Source organism: Amblyomma americanum, chromosome 5 (genome assembly GCF_052857255.1).
Source record: "Amblyomma americanum isolate KBUSLIRL-KWMA chromosome 5, ASM5285725v1, whole genome shotgun sequence".
In the NCBI taxonomy this organism is placed as follows: Eukaryota; Metazoa; Arthropoda; class Arachnida; order Ixodida; family Ixodidae; genus Amblyomma; species Amblyomma americanum.
The window spans coordinates 19835429-19851367 of record NC_135501.1 but is presented as its reverse complement, the minus strand read 5'-3'; the positions used below and the strand labels follow the sequence as shown (position 1 = coordinate 19851367).

General features: G+C 52.7%; 1 protein-coding gene across 1 annotated transcript in view; it reads left to right on the top strand.

Moving 5' to 3' along the window:
• LOC144134594 (kelch-like protein 10) overlaps positions 1 to 15939 on the top strand; it is a 677760-nt gene that overhangs the window by 607973 nt on the left and 53848 nt on the right. The window lies entirely within an intron of this gene.

Here is a 15939-nt window from a genome sequence, read left to right as displayed (position 1 = left end):
CTGGCGGGACATTACATGAGGGGTGGGCGCAAGAACAGCGGTTAACAATGAATGTTACATGGAAATCATGACGATGACATGGCTTCCCCGACGGCAGTCTTGAAATGGGCTGGATCAGGGATTAGTGCTAAGTCGCAGGGAAGGTCATTCCAGTCGCGAGCTGTATGGACAAAAATGATTTATGAAATGTAGTAGTGCGGGCAAGATGCGGGATGACACTGTTTAGATGGCCTGTGCGGGGTGTTCGACGTACTGGTAGAATGAGCTTGCTGTTAGAAGTGAGCAATGAAAAAACTTTTGATAAAGGCAGAGACGTGAAATTCGGCGACGGGAAGCGAGAGAAGGAAGTTTTAGTTGGAACTTCAAGGCGGATATGCTAGAGTATCGCAAGTAGTTTGAAAGAATAAAGCGAGTGGCCCGATTCTTAACAGATTCAAGGGCTGAGGTAAGGTTAGACTGATGGGGGTCAAATATTGTGCAAGCGTATTCAAGTTTGGGTCGCACAAATGTTTTATAAGCTAGCAACTTTAAGTAAAAAGGTGTCATGAGCAAGTTACGACGGAGATACCCAACTGCTCGATTAGATGAGTTTATTATGTGGCTAACGTGGCAAGACCATGTTAAGTCACTAGCGAGGTTAATACCAGGATACTTAAAAGAGTTGGAGGAAATAATGGCAGTGTCGTTAATTTTATAAGTAGGCGGAGTATAATTTCGGCGGCGGTGAAAAGAAGTTTGTACAGTCTTTGTAGTATTTAGGGACCTTAGCCACGTAGTGCACCACTGCTGTATGTTATCCAGGTCATTTTGGAGGATGTAAGCATCCTCGGCGTTAGTTATAGGACGGTACAGTATGTATGCAATCATCCGCGAAAAGGCGGATGCTAGATGTTACTGTGGAAGGGAAATCGTTAATGTATATTAGAAAGAGCAAGGAGCCATGAACTGTGCCTTGGGATACTCCTGAAAGAACGTGTGAGTAAGATGATGAGAAGCCATTAGCGGAAACAAATTACATGCGGTCAGTTAAATAGCTTCGAATCCAGTTCGAAACACTAGGATGAATGTTTAACAGAGAAATTTTAAGTAAAAGGCAGGATTGGGGTACTTTGTCGAAATCATTCTCGAAATCTAGAAATAGCGCATCAGTTGGGATATTGCGTCCAAGATAGGAGTGAATGTCATGCAGGAACAAAGCTAATTGGGTTTCACATGAGTGGTTTTTCCGGAATCCGTATTGGTTTGGATGAAAAATGTTGACCGATGTTAGAAATGTGGCAACATTAGAGTAAATGACGTGTTCCTTGATTTTAGAGCATACACTGGTAAGCGAAATGAGTCGGAAATGACCTGCGGATGATCTGTCACCTTTCTTGAAAGCTGGAATCACCTTCCCAATTCGCCAGTCATTTGGAACGGAGCCTGTATCAAGCGGCTGTTGAAAAATTAGGGAAAGAATAACACTGCAAACATGTTTAGTATTCTTTAAGACTTTGGAATTAATTCTATTGATACCGCAGGAAGATGAATATTTTAGCGAGTCGATAATATTAACAATACCGTGTGCGTTGAACGTGATTGCATCTATTGGTGTATGCGGCAAAGGCGCAGGATCAGGGACATCACGAGTTGTTTCATTATTAAAAACTGAAGAGAATGCATGTTTCAAGACATGCGGTACGTCGGATACGCCAACTGGTGAGCCAGGGCTGTCAATGAGAGAAATAGTATTATGAACATCAGGGATGATTGTTTTCCAGAAGCGCTTTGGGTTGCTTTATAACATTTCAGGGAGGGTAGCGCGAAAAATCCGGAGTTTAGTTTAAGTAGCGATATCAGAATATTGCTTGGCAGTGGTGTGGTATTTGTTCCAGGCACATTTGGTGTTAGATAACTTGGTAGAACGGAAAAGGCGCTTTTTCTAATTATTTAAACACTTTAGTGAAATATTAAACCTTGGAGAACGTTTTCGCTCTGTTATGCTGATGGTAGGGATGTAGAGTCGAATCAAACGCAGTATTTCTAACTTGAATAGAGACCAGTTCGACTCAGCAGAACGTAAGTGGTAGGTAGAAGCAAAATGGTTATAGAAAACAAGAAGTCACGATTCATGCTAATGTAGTCTCCTTTGTCGTATAGCGTTAGTACATTTTTGGATTTAGGACTTTTGGAAACGCTGGTAGGAAAGGAAGTGTGAAGTACAACGTGGTCACTAAGGTCCGTAATGTACGAATGAGCACTGAATTCTTCAGGCTGAGTAGTTAAAATAAGGTCAAGAATGTTTTATGTATGGTCAGTCGTGCGGGTGGGCTCAGAAACAATGTGATACAGGCCGATAGTTAAGCCTGTGTTTAGGAATTCACTAGATGCCTGACCTTTTGTTAGGGTGCGGGACATATTATTCCAATCTACGGACGGAAAGTTGAAATCGCCGAAAAGCAAAATGGGGGTACATGTTAAGATGAGATTAGCGAATCGAGCGTTTCATGAAATAGCGTTATGAAGGAACTGTCCGTATCAGGCGGTCGACAGCATTGTGACGTTCCTTGTGTGTGCTACGAGGGGCCGCGTTCGACGGCGCGGCGTAGACGGAGCCCCCAGTGGCGGCGAAAGCACAACCGGACCCCCTTTCATGTTTCTACTGTATATGGCTGCAAGCAACTTGAGTGAGATTGCTTTTGGGCCTGCCGCCGTGGACCGCACGGAGACGACCCAGATGACAGCGGCATCATCAATTACCGAGCCATACTCGTTGAGAGTGACGACCAGAACGAAGGGGTTTAAGCCCAACCGGACCCCCTTTCCATAGTGTCGGCACGAGACGAACGCCGCCGCCGCCGCCGCCGCGGGGAGACGGGCGTTATCTTCCCCAATTGCCGTGGCGGTTCCAGGGGGGGCCTCGTTTCGGCGGGCCTGGCCCCGTGGCAAGACGGTGGGCATCATCAATCAACCCTCCCGAGCACATCCCAGGACAAGGGACCACTTTCCCGGCCTTTTAGTGACCTCGCGTTCCGGCCTTGAGGGGCGAGTGTCATTTGATGGGGAACGGAGGCCGGTGACCCGCGAGAACCGACAGCGGGCCAGAGCGCGCCTTACCACAGCCGACGCTATGCGCTACCTCGAAGACAACCTTCTTTCCCTCGGACTCAACACGTGAGGGGGGCGAGACCATAAGTGCGGTGGTGTGTTTGTGCGCCCAAGTGAAAGCCCTAGCCCCCCCTTCTGGCGTGGGCGTCCTCACCCTAGGGAGTGTGGGGATAAGAGGATATAAAAATCGACAAGCAGTACGGAAGAAGGACGCTCAGGACGACATCTTTCGCCAAGGGGGCCTTCAGCGCCGAAGCCCGACGGCGTGCAGCTTCTGCCAGCAACCGTTCGAGATCAACTCCGGAGCCCCTCCATCGTCCCCATGAAGTCGTCGGCACGTAAGCTCGGACGCCCCAGCCTCTGATGTATAATCTTAATCAAGTGTAATTATTGAATATATCTGTTTGTTTAAACTGAGCCATACGGTGTCTCTTTGCCTCTCCGTCCCGTGTGGACCTGCGCATTATGGGGGGTCATCACACTGGTGTCAGAAGTGGGGTCTCAAAAGCAAATGTCCTCTGAATGCTGCGACATTCATGACTTCAAAATTGTAATCAAAAGGGAATCACGGGAATGATTGTGGGACTTTTACCCCCATTTGAGAGGCTTGAGGCACCGGAGGGCTTGAGTGAAAAAAAAAATATGTCTATATCTGAGGGAGCTCCCACTCCACAGCCGTCGCTCGGAGCAAGCATGCTGGCATTAGGAAGCGTCATTCCGACGTTTACAGGAGATAAGACAGGGGTTCCAATCTGCGATTTCTTTTCCATGCTAGAAGAGATTCGAAAAATGGGGGATGGTCCGATGCTCAAATGCTGGGAATGGCGAGGTGTAAAATGGCAGGAGCTGCACATGATTTTGCATGGCGAGACGAAAAAGTAAAATCCACAAAATCATTTTCGGAACTTAAGAAGCTCGCGTTTGAGCATTTCGACACTGAACCACGTCACGTGCGGGTAGAGAGGTTTCGTGACGCCGGACAGATGGTAGGGGAGGACGTGCGAACGTTTGCGTCGCGGCTTCAGCGCCTAGCACGCGATACGTTAAGCAGGGAGGAGGAAGGGGACCAGCTAAGGAAGAAATACGCGGAGGATCTACTTAAAGAGGAAATGACCGCTTTGTTCGTGGCTGGTCTGCAAGACCCCGTGCGCCGGTTCGTGCTCTCGCGCAAGCCGAGCAATTTCGACCAAGCCGTGGCGGCCGCATTGGATGAGGAACGAAATGAGGCGTTAACGACAGCCGCAGCGAGAGTACGCGTCATAGAGAGAGCGGTGCTCAACCCTGAGGTTGCTCTCTTGACAGAGCGGTTAGATCGCTTAGAACAGCTGCTATCTCAGCAGGTGGAACGCCAGGTTGAAGCGCGCGCTCAACAGCGCCCATTCGCGGGAAACCGGAGACCGCCACAAAGCTACAGGCGCGGTATGCGAGATTTTGAAGAAATCGTATGCTTCGCTTGTCAAGGTCGCGGACACATCGCCAGGTTCTGCCAAAACGTGCGCCGTGGGGAGCCACAAAGAGAAGCAGGCGAGACACGCCCTAAGCATGCCTACAGCGGGGCTCCAGATACCGAGACAAAAAACTAGATAGTCCTCCCCAGCCTGAGGAGCGTGGGGAGGGAGCAGTGGATGATGAGGTGGTGGTAGTTTGTGTGGCCGACGAGGCATGCCCTGTTGTGCGTTGCAAGTTAAATGGTTGTTGCATGGAATTGTTGATAGATACGGGTCAAAGGTGACATTGCTTAAGGAGAGCAGTTTTAACACGATTCGAAGGAAGGGGGACCGCGAGGTGTTGGAAGCGTCTGGTGGTATGGCAACCAAATTTGTAGGCATAACGGGGGATCCTCTTGGCATAAGTGGACTCTACCGGTTACACTTCTCTCTCGGCGGAATTGCATTGGAGCACCCCTGCTACGTATGCCCGGACATGGTGTCTCTGCCAAACGGAGTGTCAGGTATATTAGGGCAGGATTTTTTGAGAAAAGGGAAAGTAGTAGTCTCATTCTCTGAGGAAGAGGTTAATGCGGGCGGCTCAAAAGTTCCGTTTTTGAACAGGAGAGGGGCTGAGATTCGCATTACCGATATTGACACCCGTCAAACAGTGGTGTCGTGCGCGGCTGGCTTGGACACATCCGGAGCCTCAAGTAATCACGTACGGAACGCCGCCTGTATGTGGACAAGAGTGCGTACGCTGTGATCCATTTCCTTTTGACTCCACATGTAACTAACGAGTCAAGCGGACGGCGACGGAGGGGAGTTCGGGGTGCGCAGACGACCCAGCTTGGCCGGGCCCCATTGTTCGCAGCCCGCTCCGAGAAGCAGCAACGAAGGCGCGTCGCCTTTCAACCCTATCGCGGCGACGCTGCCCAAGGCCATTACCCGGGCGGCGGTCGTTCAGTGTGTTGCTAGGAGGCAATTTTGAAGACGCGTTCCTCATGTTCACTGTGAGCGCTTATCAGCTCCATATGACTGCCAGGCACTTCCTGTACACGTGGGGCATCAGGAAGAATTGGGAGCGATGGCGCCTTAAGTGGCACGGCTTTCGACAATCTGTGCGGCCCTCGCATGCTCTTTAAGCGAGTAATCATGCCGCCCCGCGGGGGAGGATGGAGTGATCCGAGAGGGGAATTGTTAGTATTCGTGACAATGACCTGTTCCCTCTCCCCAATCTTTGATTGGGCGTGTTTTACGCTCCTCTGTCTCTTTTTCAATGTGTTTTCCTCTCCCATGTGTTTTATTGGATGTGTTTTCCTTTCCCCGGTCCTTGATTGGATGCGTGCTTGTGTTTTAACCTAATTGGTTGGTGTCCCCACTGAGGGCGGGGACTTAGGGATTAAAAGAAGACGTTTTGGTGGGACCGGGGGTTGATTTCGTCTGGTCACTCTGCGGATCAATCACTATGTACATAGTTGTTCTCCTTGTTGTACCTTCCGTTCTGTCTTAACTATTTTATGTGTGATTAAACAGTTTACTTCCTGAAGTTCCACGAGTAATGTGACTGAGCAAGTTTAGAACCTCAAGACGTCGGCATCCAACAACTTCTACCTTTCCCCTTCGGGCTGACATCAAGGAAGAGAAAGGGGTAAAAAGGAACTCAACTGGCGCAGTCGACAGAAATGCGACGTCTTCCTACTCGAGGCAACTGAAGGAGGGCGGAAGTACAAGGCGGCGGACGAGCTATAGCGTGGCACGTCCAGAGGAGAAGATTTCAAGAGTGACAGCTGGTCAACGCCGACGTGACGCTGAAGGTCCAAGTCAGCGGGCAGCTGAAGGAACCAGGTGACCAGAGTCAAGGAGGGCGCTGTTGATCAGGAGGAGCCGACGACGACGCGGATCAAGAGTTCCAAAAGGGACCGTGCGGCGCAACGACCAACTTCCGGGCCAGTCTTCCATGCTGGGGCACCGGCAGCCTCGTAAAGCGGAGCTTCGGTAGCCAGGCGAGTACCTTTCTGTTCCTGTCGGGCTTGGGCTTATGCCAAAGCCTTGGGTTTTGAGAAGTGACAGTGTTAAACAGAAAGAGATGGAGAACGGGGCAGGAAACGGAGAGTTGGCAGCCGCGAGTCAGGCAAATGAGGGTCCGACGTACCCTCTGACAGCGCGCCGGTGCAACAAATGACCGAGTTGCAAGTGCAATTACGAATTGCTGAACTAGCGGTAGAAAAGGAGCGGTTGGCTTTGGAAAATACAAGGCTGAATCTTAAGCAGAGCGGAACAGCGGGTGGGCTTGGTGAGAGCGCGGGAGCGAGCGGAAGAATGGACGAGGACAGAAGGTTGAAATTTGCTAACCTTATGAAAGGCGTCCTCACGCCGATGCCGCTTCAAGAAGCCCTGGTACCAGGGTGGTTCGAGGACGTAGAGGCCACGTTGGGGTCATACGAAGCTCCAACCCAGTGGTGGGCTGGACTAGTTTTGCCACACCTAAGCGAGAGGGCACGCATGCTACTCACGCGGTTGTCCGCAGAGGAAAGGAGCGAGTACGCACTCCTGAAAGCTAAAGTGTTAGACGGCTTGAGGCTCACTGCCGCCGAATACAAGCGTCTTTACTCATCCGCGAGCAAAAACCCAAATGAGACGTGGGAGCAGTTTGCAGTACGCCTGCAGAACTACCTGGAATACTATTTAAACAGCTGTCAGGTAACTTCGTTAGAGGAGTTCAAACTGCTAGCCGTCGCGGACCGACTAAAGGAAGCCCTCAGTGCAGAGGCGAGAGCGCACGTTGCTCTAAATGATAAGCCAGGGTTCCTAAAACCTAGTGAGATTGTCACGCTGGCAGAAAACCACGACGAAAGCCGAAGATATAAGGTCGGGAAAGCAGCGAGCGCGGCGGTGGCGACGAACGAGGCAGTCGAGGTAACACAGCGCGACGGAACCCAGTCCCGACCAAACAACACGCGGCCCCGGGGACGTGGACAGTGTTTCCATTGCCACGGGCATGGGCACATCGCAAGATTTTGCCCGAAAAGACAAACCGCGGAAAAGCCAGACATGGGGGGCGGACGCGCAAACCAGAAATCAGTAATCGCCCGAATATCGGTCCCCTTGCATGACAGGGAGACAGTGCACGGCTCAGTGGAAAGGCAGCCCGCGGAGGAGAAGGTCAGCGCCGGAGAGGTGACATTGTTGAGTAGCGGGAACGCTATAAGTGCGCGCATTGACTCAGGGGCCGACATCACGGTCATCCGCAGGTCGCTCGTGCCGCGATATGAATGCGCGGGGCAACAATAAAACTCACCGGGGCTTTCGGAAGCAGGTTGTCGCGGAGCTGGCGTACGTTCCCCTAGTAACAACTCAGGGAGCACCGCGAGTATCATTTGACCCGTCGGAGCGGGGCATACTGTGTGCAGTCACAGACGAGCTTATAACTGGGATAAGCGCGTTAATCACTCCCGAAGACTATGAGCAGCTTCTGAGCGATCGTGTCCATGCGCAAGAACAGGGAGAAGCCGAGGGTTCTGACGAAGAAATCAAAGAGAGGGAGAAGCGGGTTGACGAGGTTCTAGCGGGCGCGGTAGCAGCAGATTGCAGCGAAGGGGAAACCGCGGAGGCACAGACGACGCGGCACCGGTTTCGCGAGGCGCAGATTGGAGACGAATCACTCCAGGAAGCGTGGGCTCAGGCTAGAGAGGGAACACACGGCATGGCGGTCCGGGACGAGCTTTTGTTCCACCAGGAGCCTGTTGCTGGGCATCCATGTACTCAGCTTGTCCTCCCAACCGAGCGACGCGCAGAGGTGTTAAAAATGGCGCACGACTCAGTGTGGGCAGGTCATCTCGGCGAGCGGAAAACGCTTCAGCGGATAAAGGCTTCATTCTTCTGGCCCGGGGTCACACGCGACGTGAAGCAGTACTGCCGCTCATGCCACTCATGTCAGGTGAAGTCGCGTGCACGCACAGCAGATCGAGTGCCGATCGCGCCGATCGCTAGACCAGAGGCCGCATTCCAAGTGGTAAACATCGACTGCATAGGACCGATAGAACCACCGTCAGCTCGAGGGCACCGCTATGCACTTTGTGTAGTGGACATGAACACGCGTTGGCCCGAAGTCGTGTGTTTAAAAGCGCTGACCGCTAAGGCCACGTGTGACGCTCTTCTGCAAGTATTCGCGCGCCTGGGAGTCCCTGAAACAGTGTGCTGTGACCAGGGCACAAATTTTACCGCAAAGCTTACACAAGAGCTTCTCAGAAAATTGGGCGCCTCTCCGAGGTTTTCCACGCCGGACCACCCTCAAAGCAACGGTCTGGTCGAGCGCTGGAATGGAACATTCAAATCCATGCTATTCCAGATTATTCAGGAGCACGGACGTGACTCGGATAGGCTTGTGCCATTCTTGCTCTGGGCTTACAGAGAGGTCCCTAATGAGACGACCGGGCAGTCGCCGTTTGAGTTAATGTATGGCAGAATACCGACCGGACCGCTATCCATTCTCCAAAAAACTTTGACGGGAGACTGGGCAGTACCAGATTCTTTGGCAACGCCGGCGGCAGAGTACCTGTCAGCTTTGCGCGAGAAGCTGGCCGAGGCAAACGCAAAGGCTAGTAACAACAGCACGGTAGCGCAACGCAGGTACACTGGACAATACAACTTGCGCGCTGTCGATAAACACTTCACAGATGGGCAGCAGGTGTTGTTGCTTGAAAGGGATGGCGAGGGAAAGTTGATGTCCAAGTGGACGGGGCCTGTGACGGTAATGCGGAAGACGCGCCCGTACAGTTATCTGATCAAGCTCGACAATGGCGCATGTCGGACTGTCCACGCAAACAAGCTCAGAGCATACCACGCACGGGTGAATTTAGTAGGGGTGATATTCGAGGGCGACGCGGAGTTCGGCGACGTGCCCACGTTCCCCATGCGCTCAGTGCCAGGCGACGCGCTGCCGCCGGGTGCTCGCGAACATTTGAACGAAGCGCAGCGCCGAGATCTAGAGGCACTGATCGAGGAGAATGGCCAGGTTTTCAGCAGTAGGCCCGGCAAATGCACGCTAGGAGCGCACAAAATCGTGCTAAAGGAGGGTGCTCAGCCACGGGCTGGCCATGCGTACAAGGTCTCGATGGCGTATCGGAAGGAAGTGGAGAGGCAAGTAGATGAGCTCCTGGAGTGGGGACTAATATATCCCGTTGAGAGTCCTCATGCTCACCCAGTGGTTTGCGTCGCTAAAAAAGATAAGGGGCTGCGCCTGTGCTGCGATTATCGGAAGTTGAATGCGATAACCGAGCAGGACGCCTTTCCGATGAGCCTACCGTCCGAGCTGCTGTTCCGAGTAGCGAAGGCCAACTTCATCAGCCTAATAGACATGCTGAGAGGCTATTGGCAAATATCCCTTGACGAGCAGGCACAGGCCCTCACGGCATTCGTCACTCCGGTGGGGCAGTACGCATGGAGGGTCATGCCCTTCGGCCTTCGAAATGCGAGTTCGACATTTCAGAGGGTCATAAACCAGGTACTAGCACCGCACCGCGAGTACGCATGCGCCTACATAGATGACCTCGCGATTTATTCAGACACCTGGGAGGAGCATTTGAGGCACGTTCGGGCGGTGCTCGCTTCGATCGCAGCCGCCGGGTTCACCGTGAACGCAGGCAAATGTCATTTCGCGAGACGAGAAGTCGAATTTTTGGGCCATGTGGTTGGGTCCGGGAAGCACAGCGCTAATCCAGGAAAGGTCAAGGCAATAGACGAGATGCCGAGGCCCTAAACAAAGAAGGAGCTCAGAAGCTTTCTGGGCTTAGCTAACTATTACCGACAATATGTCCCCGACTATTCTCGCGTCGTGCTCCCACTGACGAGCTTAACTAACAGGCGGACACCGCAGCGGCTCCCATGGGATGACGAGGCGCAGAAAGCTTTTGATGAGGTGAAAGCTTGCTTGAAGAGCGCATCCTCACTTCATGCGCCTGACCCAAGTAAGGAGTTCGTGCTCGCAACCGATGCTTCGGACTACGCGGTGGGTGCCTGCCTTGCCCAGTGCGATGACGAGGGCCGCGAGCAGCCTATCGCTTTTCTGAGCAAAAAGCTAAGCCCGGCTCAGACCCGCTGGGCGACTATCGAGAAGGAGGCTTATGCCATCATTTGGGCACTAGGGCGACTTGAAGTCTGGTTGTGTGGCGCACAAATTAGGGTCATAACGGACCATAACCCGCTCAAATATTTGACTCTGAGTAGTCCGCACAGCGCCAAGCTGACACGCTGGGCACTCGCTCTGCAGAGATTCGATATCCGGGTCGAGCACAAAAAGGGGGAGCAAAACGCTAATGCCGATGCAATGTCGCGACTCGTAGCTGCCAACTAGAGGCGTGGGGGTATCCGGGGCCTGGAGTTATGTCATGTATGGAGGTGTACCCTGAGGCTTTGGCAACGCATATGGTTCGGCAGCGGCAGATGGTGCTTCTTCGGCTCCGGGCCCGCGGCACGTTGGTCTGTTTCGGTTTTCTGTGTGTGCTTCATTCCAAGATGTTATGCAGCACACTTGGTGGGGAGGTGTCGTGCGCGGCTGGCTTGGACACATCCGGAGCCTCAAGTAATCACGTACGGAACGCCGCCTGTATGTGGACAAGAGTGCGTACGCTGTGATCCATTTCCTTTTGACTTCACATGGAACTAACGAGTCAAGCGGACGGCGACGGAGGGGAGTTCGGGGTGCGCAGACGACCCAGCTTGGCCGGGCCCCATTGTTCGCAGCCCGCTCCGAGAAGCAGCAACGAAGGCGCGTCGCCTTTCATCCCTACCGCGGCGACGCTGCCCAAGGCCATTACCCGGGCGGCGGTCGTTCAGTGTGTGGCTAGGAGGCAATTTTGAAGACGCGTTCCTCATGTTCACTGTGAGCGCTTATCAGCTCCATATGACTGCCAGGCACTTCCTGTACACGTGGGGCATCAGGAAGAATTGGGGAGCGATGGCGCCTTAAGTGGCACGGCTTTCTACAATCTGTGCGGCCCTCGCATGCTCTTTAAGCGAGTAATCATGCCGCCCCGCGGGGGAGGATGGAGTGATCCGAGAGGGGAATTGTTAGTATTCGTGACAATGACCTGTTGTCCCGTCTCCCCAATCTTTGATTGGGCGTGTTTTACGCTCCTCTGTCTCTTTTTCAATGTGTTTTCCTCTCCCATGTGTTTTATTGGATGTGTTTTCCTTTCCCCGGTCCTTGATTGGATGCGTGCTTGTGTTTTGACCTAATTGGTTGGTGTCCCCACTGAGGGCGGGGACTTAGGGATTTAAAGAAGACGTTTTGGTGGGACCGGGGGTTGATTTCGTCTGGTCACTCTGCGGATCAATCACTATGTACATAGTTGTTCTCCTTGTTGTACCTTCCGTTCTGTCTTAACTATTTTATGTGTGATTAAACAGTTTACTTCCTGAAGTTCCACGAGTAATGTGACTGAGCAAGTTTAGAACCTCAAGACGTCGGCATCCAACAACTTCTACCTTTCCCCTTCGGGCTGACATCAAGGAAGAGAAAGGGGTAAAAAGGAACTCAACTAGTGGGATCATTGGAGAAGGTATATTCGCGGGTTGCCGTCAGGCTGGTCGATGAGGCGGTCGTCCTTCCTTGGTCGGAGCACATTTTGTACGCGTTTGTGCCTTCAGATGTAGAGAGCGGCGCCGTGGGAGTGCTTGAGCCGGTCGACTCTCTCAGCAATGGCCTGAAGGCAGCCGCGTGCCTCGTGACAGTTAATGACGCCCACAGAGTGCCCCTACGGGTGGTTAACTGTAGCCAGCAGCCACTGAGCCTTCCCAAGAACAAAACATTGGCTTTCTTCACCTCTGCGATAGAGAAACGTGAGCCCACCGATACGGTACTCGCAACTGTAGAGCATGCTAGTCCTTCGGCTGCTCCAAAGGTGTCGTTCGATCTTTCGCACGTAACATCCAGGGAGAGGGAGGCTCTGGCTGGTTTGCTGAACGACTACTCGGAGGTATTCGCCGCGTCCAACCTGGAATTGGGCTGCTGTGGCGTTATAAAGCACAGGATAGAAACCGGCACTTCATCGCCCGTTTACCAGAGTGCGTACAGGATTCCTTACTCCCAACGCGAGGAGATGGAGCGGCACGTGCAGGACCTGATTGATCGCGGCATTGTCGAACACTCAAAGTCACCCTGGGGAGCACCAGCACTATTGGTGGAAAAGCCAGATGGCTCGTATCGATTGGTAGTGGACTACCGCAAACTAAATACCGTAACTCGCATCGATCCATACCCCATCCCCAATATACAGGAGACGCTTTCTCAGCTGGGCTCTGCCAGGTACTTCACGGTAGTGGACATGGCGGCGGGATTCTGGCAGATAGCAATGGATCCGGCAGATGCCGAGAAAACGGCATTCAACACGCTCTCAGGGCACTATGAATGGAAAAGAATGCCGATGGGTCTGGCCAACAGCCCTGCTGTCTGACAGAGAACCGCTGATGTTATCCTGGCAGGTCTTCTGGGGAGGCTGTGCTTCGTGTATATGGATGACATAATCATATACAGTGACAGTTTTGAGAACCATTTGCTCGATATTGAGCAGGTTTTGGTGCGACTAAGAGGAGCGGGTCTCAAGCTGAAGCCTTCTAAGTGCCAATTCCTCAAAAACGAGGTGAAATACCTCGGGCACGTTGTTTCAGCTGACGGCGTGCGACCGGACCCTGAGAAACTAAGGTGTGTCTCGGATTTTCCATCCCCGACTAGCGTCCGCCAGGTCCGGCTGTTTCTCGGCCTGATCGGTTACTACCGAAGGCACATAGAGGAGTTCACCAAGCTCGCTAAGCCGCTCACCGCCTTAACAGCCAAAAATGTCGCCTTTCGCTGGGACGAAAACGCGGAGAATGCTTTTGGGGCCATGAAAAGGAAGCTAATGAGTGCACCGCTGTTGCGCCACCCGGATTTTAATTTGCCCTTCGTTATGGCCACAGATGCGTCAAAGTTCGCAGTTGGTGCCGTGCTATCTCAGGTTATCGAGGGCAAAGAACATCCCGTTGCTTTTGCTAGCCGACAGCTGAGCCCCACAGAGCAAAAGTACGGAGCTACGGAAAGGGAGTGCCTCGCCGTTGTCTGGGCAGTAAAGCACTTCAGATGCTACCTTTACGGCCGCAAATTCAAGCTAGTCACAGACTGCCATCCTCTGAAATGGGTGATGAGTGTCAGGGACCCTAGCTCGCGACTCGCTAGATGGAATCTACACCTGCAGGAATACTGCTTTGAAGTTGAGCACAAGTCAGGAAAGACACATCTGAATGCTGATGCACTCAGCCGCACAGCTGCCGTGGCAGCTATAGATGAGTTTGTCCCCGTAGTCGACCCCGCCGAATTACGCACAGAGCAGTGCAAAGATCCTGACCTGAAGCGAATAATCGAAAGCTTAGAGGGCGCACCGTCGCACCCCGAACAGTTAGGCTATTTCATTGGCAAAGACGGCACCCTGTGTCGGCGCACGAGGCCAACCAGGAAAGGGAGACCAGAGAAAACCGCTTGGAAGAGAGTCGTCATACCTCGGTCGTGGACAGAAAGGGTTCTTCGCGCGTTTCACGATGCGCCATGCGCCGGTCATTTTGGCGTAGCGAAGACACGCAGGCGTGTGGAGCGTTTGTACTTTTGGAGTGGCATGCGACAGGATGTTAGAGACTACTGTGCGAAGTGTCATTCCTGTCTCGAAAGAAAAACACCCAAGGGACGAAGACCAGCTCCAATTCAGCCGTTCCCTGAGGTTTCGGCTCCCTTCGAGCGGACAGGTATGGACATAATGGGCCCATTGCCCACGACCACTTCCGGAAACAAGTACATTTTAGTATTTGTCGATCACCTTTCAAAATACGCGGAAGCGGTAGCACTCCCAGATCAGAAGGCAGACACGGTTGCAAGAGCATTTGTCGAACAGATCGTGCTCCGACATGGACCCCTGAGGCAACTCTTGACAGATCGGGGAACGAACTTCGTGTCGCAGCTAATGAGGAGAGTTTGCGAGCTGCTTAAGATCGCTAAGAAGCAGACAACACCGTACCATCCGGCTTGCAACGGCGCGGTGGAGCGACTGAACCAAACCGTGGCCGGGTTCCTCTCGCATTTTGTTTCGCGCGACCAGCGGGACTGTGATTTGTGGCTCCCGTATGCAATGTTTGCCTACAATTCCGCAGCACACGAGAGCGCGGGCGAATCGCCATTCTTTCTTTTCTACGGCCGAGACCCGGACCAGCCTAGTGAAGTGCCAGAGGGCCCCCGTCGTGTCCCATACGCTTCACTGGACGACTATAAGGTTGAGCTAGAATCGCGCTTGCAAATGGCGAGGGACATCGCAAAGGAGGCCTTAAAGAAAGCGGCGAAGCGCAGGAAGGAGGTGCACGATCGCAGTGCTAGAGACGCGCCGTTTGATGTGGGGGACAGCGTGTACATTGAAAACTGCCAAAGGCAGATTGGGCTAGCTCGTAAGTTCCAGACGAAGTGGAGAGGACCGTGCGAGGTTGTCGAGAAGCTTTCCCCAGTAAACTTCAGAGTCCGAGACGTGAACCGGCGCTTGATAAGGATACACGCAAATTGCCTCAAGTCGGCACCGGTTCAGTATTCACGAAATGAGGAAAGGGAAAGCGCGGATTTTGATAGGGACAGAAGTGAAGCGGAGCGCGCAGATAGTTCGCAAGAAACGCCCTCTCCTGCATTTGTTCGGCAGGAGCCAGAGGTGACGGCCGGAATGCCACCGGATTTACTTCATGCATTGCTAAAAGAAGAAGAAGCGCGCGAGGTTGCCGCGCAGATAACGCCAGGAGAGGCTCCTGCCACGAGCCCTCGCGAGTCCCAAAGCAGACAAAGGGTCACAGACTTACTTAGTATGACTCATGAAGGCCGATATCCGCTGCGAAATCGGAAAGCTAAGTCGGACTAATGGCGTAAACAGAGCGGAGTTGTGAACTGGTTAGAATTGTGTAATGCCGCAGCTCATAACATTGCTATGTGCTTATGTGTTAAGTTATCGGAGTTGGTAGTTAAACATTTCTGTCATTAAGTAACACCTTCACAGGAGAGCGTGCGGAGCGCAGGCAGAACCGGCCCTACTTCCTTTCGTTATCTATATTTTTGTCTGTGCCGTGATCGTGCTGGAAGTGGGAGCTCCTTTGTAACTGTGGTAAATTTATTTCGTCCAGTTTGGACTAGAAAGGAGAGGCTTGGGTGCTGAGTTTCATGTTTATCTGTAAAAGAAGATCAGTGCTGCCCCTGGAGACGCCAGTTATGACAGCGGAGGCATGTGGTGTTGTGCAGTGGTGTTGAGTGCAGCGAAAAGTGTTTTGTCGGACGCACTGTGCGAGGTGATTCAGAAAGACAAGGGGAGCTGCATGGACTCAAATGTTCGGAGAACATTCTTCTGGAGGGTGAGTGAGTGTGACGTTCCTT